Consider the following 11,996-nt stretch of genomic DNA (forward strand, 5'->3'; position numbering starts at 1 on the left):
GCACCTGGGATCAAGGAGGTATGATCTCCCAGGTATGATCATTATCCCATTTTACAGATGAGAGTACTGATGCTCAGAGAGGTTAAATGGGGGTAAGGGGTCCCAAGGTCCCAGCTAGGAAGTGGTAAGGCTCAGACTCCAGCCCAGCTCTGTCTGCATTCTACTACCTTGTGCTGCCTCTACTGGCATTTAAATGCAGTGTGGAGAGGTGCAAACCACCTGCTACAGAAAGAGTGTACACGGTCAGAGAGAGGAAACCAGTTCTTTTTTTATTGTTGGCTGCTTGAGTCTTTGTTGCTGTGCGTGGGCTTTCTCTAGTTACAGCAAGCAGGGGCTACTCTAGTTTCGTTGTGGCTTCTTTTGTAGCACAGCATGGGCTCCAGGGCATGCAGGCTTACTAGCTATGGCACACAGGCTTCAGTAGCTGTGCTGGGAATGGGTTTAGTTGCCCTGAGGCATGTGGAATTTTCCCAGACCAGGGATCAAACCTGTGTCCCCTGCATTGGCAGGCAGATTCCTAACCACTGAACCACCAGGGAAGTCTAGGGCAAAACTGATTCTGACTTAGGAAGCTGGAAGTTTCCTTGGAGGAGCTGCATTTTTGCAGGACTTTGAAAAACAGGTGGATGGTGGAAGCAACTGGGTAAAAAACCCCTTGAGTGGTTCTGTCTGGTGAAAGGTAATAGATCTTAAATGCAGAAGACAGAGACTGACCTAAGAAAATATTGGTGTGGTTTATGTCAGAGGATGTTTTGCCTGTGTTCACTACTAAGAATTTTATGGTGTCAAGAACATGAAAGAATCAAGAATCTTAAATAAGTATTACTAGGGTAAAGAAGCCAATCTGAAAAGTCTATATACTATATGATCCCAACTATAAGACATTCTAGGAAAGGCAGAGCTATGGTGACAGTAAAAAGATCAGTGGTTTTCAGTGGTTGGTGGGAGGGAGTGACAGAAAGACAAGTAGGTGGGACACTGAGCATTTTTAGGATGTATGTTATTATAATGATGGATAAATATCATTGTATATTTGTCCAAACCCATGTAATGTATAATACTTAGATGAACCCTAAAGTTAACTATAGACTTTGGGTGATAAGAATATGTTAATATAGGTTCATACTTGGTTAAAACTGTACGATACTAGAGTGGAGATGTTGCTAATGGATGTGTAGGGCCAGGGGATATGTGGGAAATCTCTATACCTTCCTCCCAATTTTGTTGTAAATCTAAAACTGCTTTTAAAAAATAATTTTAAAAAGTTATTTTGAAAAAGAAAAAAAAAGTAAAGCATATTCAAGTTCTACTCTTGCTATAGGCAGTTCTCAGGATGAATCTTGTCAAAGTTTCACATAATAATTAACTCCTATGCTATTTAACTTTTTCCAGAGTTTAAGAATGTTTAAAATTTTCCAATTAATTTTATATACTTAGAGTAACTCCAATACCAAGACCTGATATATTTTTTTAAAAGCATCAGATAAAGTACATTTATCTAAAATCAGGAGCCAACATCATACTCAATGATAAAACACTCAACTCTAATCTAGAGGGATTCACATTTGAGTCAGAAATAAGACAAGATTATCAGTTGGGTATCAGCAGTGTTAGCAGCTATAACAAACAAAACCCCAAATCTCAAGAGCTTAACACAGTAACAGTTTATTTCTTATTCACACAAATAACAATGAGGACCCCTGGTCAGCAAGCATCTCCCATTAGGCTTTTCATGGACCTAAACTCCTCTGCCTCTGGTTCTACTATCACTGAGAACCACTGCTAGATCTTCCAGCAGCAGAGAGAGAGAGAGGAGAGGGTGGTATGGAAGGTTTTACGGGCCAAGCAGGAAAGCCCCTGTGTCATTTCCACCCACCATCTGCAGGCTAGAACTCTGGAGAAAAGGAGACAGGTGGTAATGCAGCATTCCCTTAAGTCTGCTCCACTTCTAGGTCACTTTCTGCACATTTTGATGTGGGGCAGGCAGGCAATGACTGCCACCTGAGCACTGGTGATTATAAACACATCCCAATTCCAGAGATTTAAAATGTGAAAACTTTGACTCGGTGAAATACCGCTGTAAAAACCCATAAACGAGCAAGGGTTTTCCAGGCATGATCCCAAGGCAAGAAGCATAAAAGACAGACTGAACTACATAAAAATTAAAAATCCCTCACATCAAAAAAAGAAAATTAAGGACTTCCATGGCAGTGCAGTGGTTAAGACTCCGCGCTTCCAATGCAAGGGGCTCTGGTTCAGTATCCTGGGGTCGGGGGAACTAAGATCTCACGTGAAAGTCAGTGTGTTAGTCACTTAGTCGTGCCTGACTCTTTGTAACCCCCTGCTATGGAATTCTCCAGGCTAGAATACTGGAGTGGGTTGCCATGCCAGTCTTCAGGGTATCTTCCCTACCCAGGGGTTGAACCTGAATCTACTTCATTTCAGGTAGACTCTTTACTGTCTGAGCCCACTGTGGCCAAAAAAAAAAAAAAATTATAAGCAGAAGGACCCATGGTGGGTGGAAATATTTGTAACGTGTGATAGATCAAGAATTAGTAGGCTTACTATTTTAAAAACCCTTATAAACCAATGGTGAAAAACATGAAGACTCGAAGATAAAAATGGACAAAACTGTAACAGGAAATGAATCAAAAAATAACTAAAAATGGTTAAATATGTTAACTATGTAAAACTATTTGGAAGTCAAAGAAATGCAAATGAAAACCACAATAGGATATCTTTTTTTTTTTTTAATCAAACTGGCAGAGATCTGAAAATCGATAATGGTACTGGCAAGGACTAGAAATTAGAGACTAATTCACTTCTGGAAGAGAGTAAAATGGGTGCACTATGTAGCTCTGTGAGTAAGATCTTAAAAATATGCATACCTGTTAACCCAGCCGTCCCACTTTTGGAAATTTTAAAATTTAGTTTTTATTTTTATCAAAGTTAAACATGCATATAATTTTGAAAGTTGAAAAATTCTACCTGGTTTCTTATGAAAATAGGCAATTCCCTGAAGCCCCTTTCCCTCAACCCCTTACCCTATTACCACCCTACCCCTCTTTCTCAGTTGTAGAGATACAGATTTCAGTCTTTCTGATATTTACCATATTTTCCACAAAGAACATGCTTATATGGCTACTTCTTGAATTTTCAGGTTTGGGCATTATCTAATGATTTCTCATCAAGAAGAGAAGATTTAACTTTCTCACCAACCCCTGCCGCTAAATACAACGGCTACAAAACGCATACCTATCCTCAGCCACCCGCACACCCACATATACCTCCCGGTCATCAGCCTCCCAGTATAGTTGTCACTCTGATTAGACCAATATTCATTATTCCTTATTCCTACTGTAATGTGTGTGTGCTCAATCTCTCAGTCATGTCCAACTCTTTGCCACCCCATGGACTATAGCCCATCCAGCTCCTCTGTCCATGGAATTTTCTAAGCAAGAATATTGGAGCAGCTTGCCATTTCCTACTCCACGGGATCTTCCCGACCCAGAGATCGAACCCGCCTCTCTTGGACCTCCTGTATTAGCAGGCAGGTTCTTTACCACTGCACCACCCAAGAAGCCCTTTCTGGCTGTAAATCTGTTGTCAAATGAGCTGCGTAAAAATGTTGTTATTTTCTTTTTCTGCATAGCATTTTGTTTTCCCTGGAGTAATAACTGACTTGTTTTAATCATTGGCTCAGCTTGCTCATTTTTATCATCAATTTAACCACAAACTCTCTTTCAGAATTTTGAACTTGCTACTCCATTGTGTTCTGGCTTCCCCTGATGCAGTTTTTTAAAAACCCATTGCCATTCTGAGTCGTAGTCCTCTGTATATACCTTCTTTTTCTCTGATCTTTTCTCTGTCCACATCACCCCATATTAACCCCAATCCTGAGATAATTGATGAGCCTGGTTTGAGACCTCTTCATGGTTATGTGGTATAAATCAGGCTTCTTTGATGAAGATGCTTCTTCATCTCTGGGATACGGCTTTCTTGGACCTGTTTAAGTCCATCTACTTGCCAACTACCAAAATGCTGTTGCTGATGACTCCTCTATTATCCTCCTCTTTGTGGGTTTGTTCTGTTTTAGTCAATTTGCTATATTAATAGTTTGGAGAGAAAGCAATATTGTACCCAGGTTAGGTATGGAGGGAGTCCTTCTTCCCGGTGGAGAGTCTTGATTAGACTCCTCCCCAGCCCTGCCCTGGGACCTGGCTCTCCACATCTGACTCCCTCCTCCCGAAGTCCTCTCAAAACAGCTGTTGCTTAGCTCAGTTCAGCTGGCGGGCAAATACCCTCAGGGCAAATTAATGACCTTAGTGTCAAATATAAGGAGTTTGAAAAAATTACAGTAAACCCCAAAACAACATAAGGAAAGAGATTTTAAAAAAACAAAATGGAAATCAATGAAATAGAATTTAAAAAATGGAAGGTAAAGACCAATGAAACTAAGAGTTGATTCTTTGAAAAGACAAAAATCTCTGGGAAGATTGATCAAAGAAAAAAAAAGAAAATATACAAATAAATGATATTATATATGAAAAGAGTAACATAACTATAGTTAAAACAGGCTTAAAAGATAATAAGATAAAGATAGACAAATATCTGGAGATTTTATCTTTTCATGTGGCTGTATTTGCAATAAAAGATAACTGAGAAAAAATGCAGTAAGAGAATGCTATCAACAACTTTATGTCAACAAATTTGAAGTCTTAGTAGAAATAAATTCCTACCAAAACTGAAAAAAAAAAAAAGATATTATGAATAGCCTTTAAACAATTAGAGAATTTGAAGGAATAATTGAAAAATATTCCCATAAAGAAAATTCAAGGCCCAGATGGTCTTATAGGTGAATTATACAAACATTTCAAAAATAGACAATCCCAATCTTACATGAATTCTTCTAGGGAATATAAAAATAATGAATATTCCCAAATTAATTTTTTGAGGCCGGTGTAATCGTAATACAAAAAGTAAACAAGTATAGCATAAAAAAAGCAAATTACAGATCTATTTCACTCATACATTTAGATATAATAATCCTAAGTAACATTATCAAAATGTATATAAAAAAGATAATGTAAAATAACCAAGTTGAGTTTGTTCCAAGAATACAAAGGTGGCTTAATATTAGAAAATCTATAAAGGTAATTTACTACATTAATAGATTAAAGAAGGAAAAGCATATTATCTAAGTAGACACAGAAGAAGGTATTTGATACAAGTATATACTGACCAATGATAAACTTTTAAGCAAATTGGAAATAAAAGGGAAGTTCCTTAAACTGATAAAGGATATCTAGAAAAACATCCAAAGGAAATATTACTTGTGTAAAAAATAGAAACATTTCCTTTAAAATCAGGAAAAGATAAGAATGCCCACTCTAACATTTTTGTTCAGCCTTGTACTTACAAATTTGTCTTTCTTAAATAATTACATTTAGTAGAAGTTTATAAATAAATTAATAAAGAAGAAAATAAATGAATGGCATACGTTTGAAAAGACAGAGAAACTGTCAGTATTTGCAGATGATATGATTATTTAGAAAACCCAAAGAAGTCTACAGAGCAATTATTAGTTGTAAGATTACTGGGCATAAAATCAACAGACAAAAGTCAATGAAATTCCTAGTCATTAAAGAAGAAAACACAGATAATGAATAAATTTATGAAAATATGCTCAACCTTTGTAGTTATCTGGGAAATTCAGTTTAAACAAAGATGGTATTTTATACTTGTCAGATTGGCAGGTGTTTTTTTAAACTCTGATACCATCAAGTGTTGGAGAAGAGGTAGAGTAACTGGACCCCTCATACGCTGCTTGTGGAAGTCACTGGTACCATCTAAGTTAAGTCAAAGATGCCCTAGGCTCAGCAAATTTATACTAGGATATATGCCCCCCACCAAATCTCTTCTGAGTGTATCCAAAGAGACATTTATAAGAATGCTTATGGTAATACTGTTTATAATGACAAAAAAACAAACTTAAATGTTCATTGCCAAGAAAAAGAATAAAGGTGGTGCATTCATAAAAAAGAAGAAAATAATATGGAGTAAATAAACAGGAAATAGAATGATATGATCCTACTTAAAATTGCAGCATTCCACCCCCCTGCCCCCCACCCATCTGACTTTATTTTGCTCCTTTGCAACTCTCACATTCTAACATATAATTTATCTATAATTCGTACATTTTGCTTATTGTTTGGCTCACCCCATGGGAATGTACACAAGAGTAGAGATCTTGTCTGTTTTGTTCACTCATGTTCCCAACGATTTGAAAGCGTACCTCATATACAGTAAGCACCCAATAAATATTTGCTGAGTGAATTTGCTGAATGAATGCAAGACAGCATGAAGCCACATATTGAAAGTTTAAAGGCGTGCAAAACAATATTACTTAACACTACAGATCAACACCCCTTTGTGGTTTGGGTTACCTGTGTGACAGAGATAGAGGGCAGTATGAGGATTAGGGCACCCAGGAGCCTCCAAGTGTCCCCGTAAGGTTGTATTTCCTAAGGTGGCCATGGAGGAGGAGCATTTGTTATGTTATTACCAGCAATGTTTGCATGATGGAAAAATTTCGCATTACAACTTGTTTTAAATAATAGGAACAATTGCACCTGCAGTATGTATAAAGTTTCTAAGGGTTTTTCCACATGATCTCATGGGTCAAATGTGCCTATAAGACCAGCTCAGAGCAAGATGGGGCCTGGCACTGGGGTTCTTCCAAACTGCCCAAGAGGGGAAATCCCAGCCCGAGGAGGAAGAAACAGTTGCCTGGGGACACCCCTCCTGGATGAAACGGGAGGGAACTGGGGTTTGACTGACGCTGTCCTCACTCGGGAGCTGGGGGCTTGCTGCTGGGCCCCCAGGCAGGGGCGCACTCCTCTGAGGCAGCGCTGGGTTCTGTGTCAGGAGCTGCCCCAGGTCAGAATCTGAGTCCCTGTGGTCTCTCTTTCCTCGCCTGGATTATGAGAGAATAACTAATGACCTGTTCTGTCTACCTCAGAGGGCTGTTGGGAGGACCAGACAGCAAGGAAGGAAAATTGTCCTGACAGTATCAGAGACCAGAGTCCCAAGGCAGCTTTGCATTTTCTCCTTCGATATGAAACACTTGAATGTAAACATCATCTATGTTGTTAAACAATCTTCTTCTTTTCAACTTTCTGGCCACACAGAGAGGCATGGGGGATCTTAGTTCCCCAACCAGGGATCGAACCTGTGCCCCTTGCAGTGGAAGCGCAGAGTCTTAACCACTGGACCACCAGGGAAGTCCCACATGATCTTCAAAATGATAACTTTTATTGGTCAAAGAACCATCCAGGGCCCCAGCATAATTTACAGAATCACTCCCCTCTTGTTGTAGATTGTTTACCATTTTCCTCAACTGTCAGCAGCACTGCAATTAACATCTTCGTGTGCTTGCATTTTGCTTTGCTCTTTTGGAATTACTTCACTAGGATAAATTCCAGAGTCAGTAAGTGGTCAGCCTATGTAAATGGCTCTTATGTTGAGCTCCAGGGCTCAAGAATGGCTTGCATTTTTGATGGGTTCTATCAAAGTGCTACTTCCAAATGGTTGGCCCTTGTGGTATGTAGGACCACTGCACCTTACTCCAGGAGGGGTCTAGTCCTGCTGGGGCGTAATTCAAAATTCACCGAATTCAAGACTAATCCTGACAAAAGGTGAGAGAAGATGTTTATATTTGTTTACCTGTTTTAAAAAATGCCCTACGTGGCAATATTGTAAATCCAGTTGGCAGCTCACTTAACTGCACAGCTTCGAAGTTGCTTGTTTCTTGACATACATTTTAAAAGGTGGGAGAATTCAGACAAAATGAGACTTTATTAATATGTAACATTCATAAAATACTTACCTTGCAGATTTAAGATACTCACAAGACACAGCCACGCTGTGCTCGTTTTGTCACACCATTTCCACCACGGGGCACTAGTATTTTAATTGTTATTCTTTCCCCTAAAGAAATGGGTCTTCTAACTACTACCAAGTTTGCAGCTGCAAGCCTGTAAGAGCCACCTGTAAGGCAGGGAAGGAGGAGACAACGCAGCATAGGCTCCTCTCTTGGAACCAGCTGATAACTATATGCTCCGATTACTAAGAATTTACTTTCTGCTGGGCACTGTGCCAGGCTCTTGCCTGTGTTACCTCATTTAATCTTTGATACTATTAAATAGGTACAGTGTTCCCCCTTTACAAAAGAGGAAACCGAGGTCTGGGTCCTAGGGATATGGCCATTACAGACATAGCAGGTAGACTCAGACAGCAAGATAGAACTGATGTCAAGGGTCATTGCTCCCAATTCTGTCCCTAATTTTTGGCTCATTGCTCAACTCTTCTGGGCCTTGTCTTTGCCACCAGGGTGAGGCTAAGGACCAGGGATAGGCACTGGGCATGGTACAACCTCTTTATATGCCCCTGCCCGCTATGGGGCCCTGGAAGAGAGAATCACTGTCTTTTCTTTACCTGCACAGAACACCAGGAGAGTCTCCATCTCAATGCTCAGCTGAGCAAGGACGGGCCACACAGACCACACCAGCAGTGGGTTGGCGCATGCTGTGTTTACAGCATCTTCATCACTCGCTCAGGAGCCCCAGAACTCAGGCTTGTCATTCCCCAGACACTTTTTGAGCACCATGCTGAAGGTCGTGGAGCTGGCCTTGGGGCCAGGGAGCCCGGCTACACTCCACCTTGTGACACAGCTGTGGGACTTGGGTAAGTCATGTCTGTGGCCTCTAACCGCAGTTTCCTCCTCTGTAAAATGGGGATGAGAATGTCTGCCTCAGAGGGTTGTTGTGAGGCCTGAGTGAGGAGAAGGTGTGACTTTGGCCTCATGAGAGGCCCTGTAAAGCGTGAACTGAAGCGGGCCCTCCAGGTGTTCTCTGGATATGACTCAGGTGCCCGCCAGGGACCTCAGCCTGACACCAACACCCCAAAGAGACCACAAGAGAGAAAGTGTCAGGCCAGGAGGAGGTAGGACAAACTTTCCCTGAGGGTTGGGAAGGGTTCTCAGAGGGCTCCCTGGAAGAGGTGGTGTTTGCACCAAAGGAAAAATCAGTCCTACTGAGTGATCAGAGCTGCCCCCTGCAGCCAGGACTTCCATTTAGAACCTGGACGGAAGACTGCCTGTAGGAGGTAAGCTCAGACTGATTCCACCCACCCAGAGAGGACAGCCCCCCCAACATTTCAGGATCTCTGCCACCCGCTGTGTCACAATGCAGTTCATTCATCCATTTGGTTAGTATTTATTGAGTATCATGTGCCAGGCACTGCGGTCCGTACTGGAGATATGTCAGTGAGCAAAACAATCCCTTGCTCCTTTTCAGGAAATTGGTGCTGAAGGTGAAGAGGAAGCCCCTGCCCCTCCCAAAGCCAAAGGCAAAGGAAAGCCCTTGAAGACTGAGAAAGCGGTGTTGAAAGGTGTCCACAGCCACAGGAAGAAGATCCGGAAGTCACCCACCTTCCGCTGGCCCAAAACACTGTGGCTCAGGAGGCAGCCCAAATATTCTCAGAGGAGCCGCCAGGAGAAACAAGTTTGACCACACCGCCATCACCAAGTTTCCCCCGACCACAGGGTCAGCCATGAAGAAAACAGACAACAGCACACTGTGTTCACCGTGGAGGTCAAGGCCAATAAGCATCAGATTAAACAGGCTGGGAAGAAGCTCTGTGACACTGACGTGGCCGAGGCCAACACCCCGATCAGGCCTGATGGAGAGAAGAAGGCGAATGTTCTACTGGCTCCTGACTGATGCTTCGGACATTGCCAACAGAATTGGGATCATCGAGTCCAGCTGGCTAATTCTAAATACAAAATCTTTATTATTAAAACAAATCCCTTGCTCTTAGAGCTGACATTCTGATGAAGAATAGAGGGAAGCTAGACAATAAGGAAAAAAATAAGGCTATTTCGGGTTGGTGGTGAGTGGTAAAGAGTGAGGAGAATAGAGAATGAATGGGGCATGGGTGTGATCAGGGAAGCTGCAAAGAGACAATTTTTGAATAAGATCAGTAGGAAGAACATTCCATGCAGGGGAAACAGCCTGCAGGAGTGCTGGCAGGCAGAGTGTGCATCATCAAGGGATTCCAGGGAGGCAGGAGAAGGGAGAGAATGAGGATGGAGGGCATCGTGTGGCCCTTAATGGGACTGACAGTATTCCTGAGTTCCCCGCAAGGGTAGCAGGGAGCCCTTGGAGAGCTTCTGAGGAGCCATGGCTTGGCCCTGGTTGCCTGTGAGCAGAGACTGGAGCAGGGTGAGGTGGAAATAGGGAGATGGCCAGGGGACCACTGCAGAGGTGACCATGGCTTAGGTGGGGTGGAGGCAGCAGAGGAAGAGAAGAAGGCGGATTCTGGCTGTGCTTAAAGGTGGAGCCAAGAGGAACTTTTGATGAACTAGAGTCTATCCCCTCTCCCCCAAAGCCCTCCTGGGGCTGCAGGACTGAAAGGCTCCCTGAGACCTCGCCGAAAACCACCTGGAAGCCTCCTCCTTCCAAAAGTTATTGGGGAAATTAGACCTTAAATGCTTCATTTTCATGCTTTTTCCCAGAAAAAAACCAAATGTAATCACTGTAAGAAAAGCTCCACCCCCAAGGTGCTGCTCCCTCCATTGGAGGCAGGGATTAGATGAGATTTGCAGGACTGTGTTGACTCCCAATTTAGATGCTTTCCATAAATTAATTACTGAGGCAAAGTCGAGAAGGGAGGCCTGGGGAGCGGGTCCCGGGGCAACTCTTCCTTCTTCCTGGAGAGCCAGGCTGCTGCCAGCGCTGCCCTGGCCTGTGGGCTCCAGGAAGATGCTGAAACTCCCGATCTCTGCCTGAAGTTTGCTGCTGTCAGTCCCTGCAGGCTATGCATCGTTCTCACGGGAAGATTCCTGGGAGAACATTGGGCTTTGGGCTTTCTCCTAAGGGCAGTGGGAAGCCAGGGAAGGTGGCAGGCAGGGAGGAGACAGGACCAGATTTGCTTTTTAGAGGGAACCTCTGGCAACTCCCGGAGAAGGCAATGGTACCCTACTCCAGTACTCTTGCCTGGAAAATCCCATGGATGGAGGAGCCTGGTAGGCTGCAGTCCATGGGGTCGCAAAGAGTCGGACACGACTGAGTGACTTCACTTTCACTTTTCACTTTCCTGCATTGGAGAAGGAAATGGCAGCCCACTCCAGTGTTTTTGCCTGGAGAATCCCAGGGACGTGGAGGGGGGGGCGGGGTGGGCCTCATGGTCTGCTGTCTCTGGGGTCGCACAGAATTGGATATGACTGAAGCAACTTAGCAGCAGCAGCAGCAGCTGGCAACTCCAGGAGACTGGCTTGAGGGGGATGGAGAAAAGGGAAGTGGGGTCATGTAAAGAGATGGGAGTTCCCACTAATAACACACCGCCCTCCCTGGGCTGCCCCTCATCAACATTTCTCTGCCCTCTGGGCCCAGGCCTGATGTCCACCTCACCTGGGGCCTGGAGCTCTTGTTGGCAGAGCCTCTTGGGGCCTAGATCAAGGCCAGTGACTCATTTCTGAACATTTTTGGCTGAATAAGACAGTTCTACCTCTCCCCTAAGCTATTTGTCCCTCCTCGTCACAGTTCAGGGTTTTGGCCACAAACAGTGGCAAATGAGAGAGGGATTTCCGGAGGTGGTTCATGGGACTTCTGCTGAAATAGCTGAGTGTACTTCACCTGCAGCCGGCAGGGAGATGCGCCGTCCCTCCAGCTCCACACTCTTTCTTGGCTTTAGTCGCTTAGTCGTGTTTGACTCTTTGCAACCCCGTGGACTGTAGCCCACCAGGCTCCTCTGTCCATGGGCTTCTCCAGGCAAGAATACTGGAGTGGGTAGCCATTCCCTTCCCCAGGGATTCGTCCCAACCCAGGGACGGAACCCAGGTCTCCCACATTGCAGGTAGATTCTTTACTGTCTAAGCCACCAGGGATATAGTTAACACTCTTCCTTGGCTTGTCCTAACCATGGCCACCCTGGCC

The 11,996-nt window shown here is 43.5% G+C and overlaps 1 pseudogene; it reads left to right on the forward strand.

Moving 5' to 3' along the window:
- The first annotated feature begins 7,542 nt into the window (after nucleotides 1-7,542).
- LOC112447754 (large ribosomal subunit protein uL23-like) lies at nucleotides 7,543-11,222 on the forward strand (annotated as a pseudogene).
- Nucleotides 11,223-11,996: the final 774 nt, after the last annotated feature.

This window comes from Bos taurus, chromosome 8 (assembly GCF_002263795.3).
Source record: "Bos taurus isolate L1 Dominette 01449 registration number 42190680 breed Hereford chromosome 8, ARS-UCD2.0, whole genome shotgun sequence".
Classification (NCBI taxonomy): Eukaryota; Metazoa; Chordata; class Mammalia; order Artiodactyla; family Bovidae; genus Bos; species Bos taurus.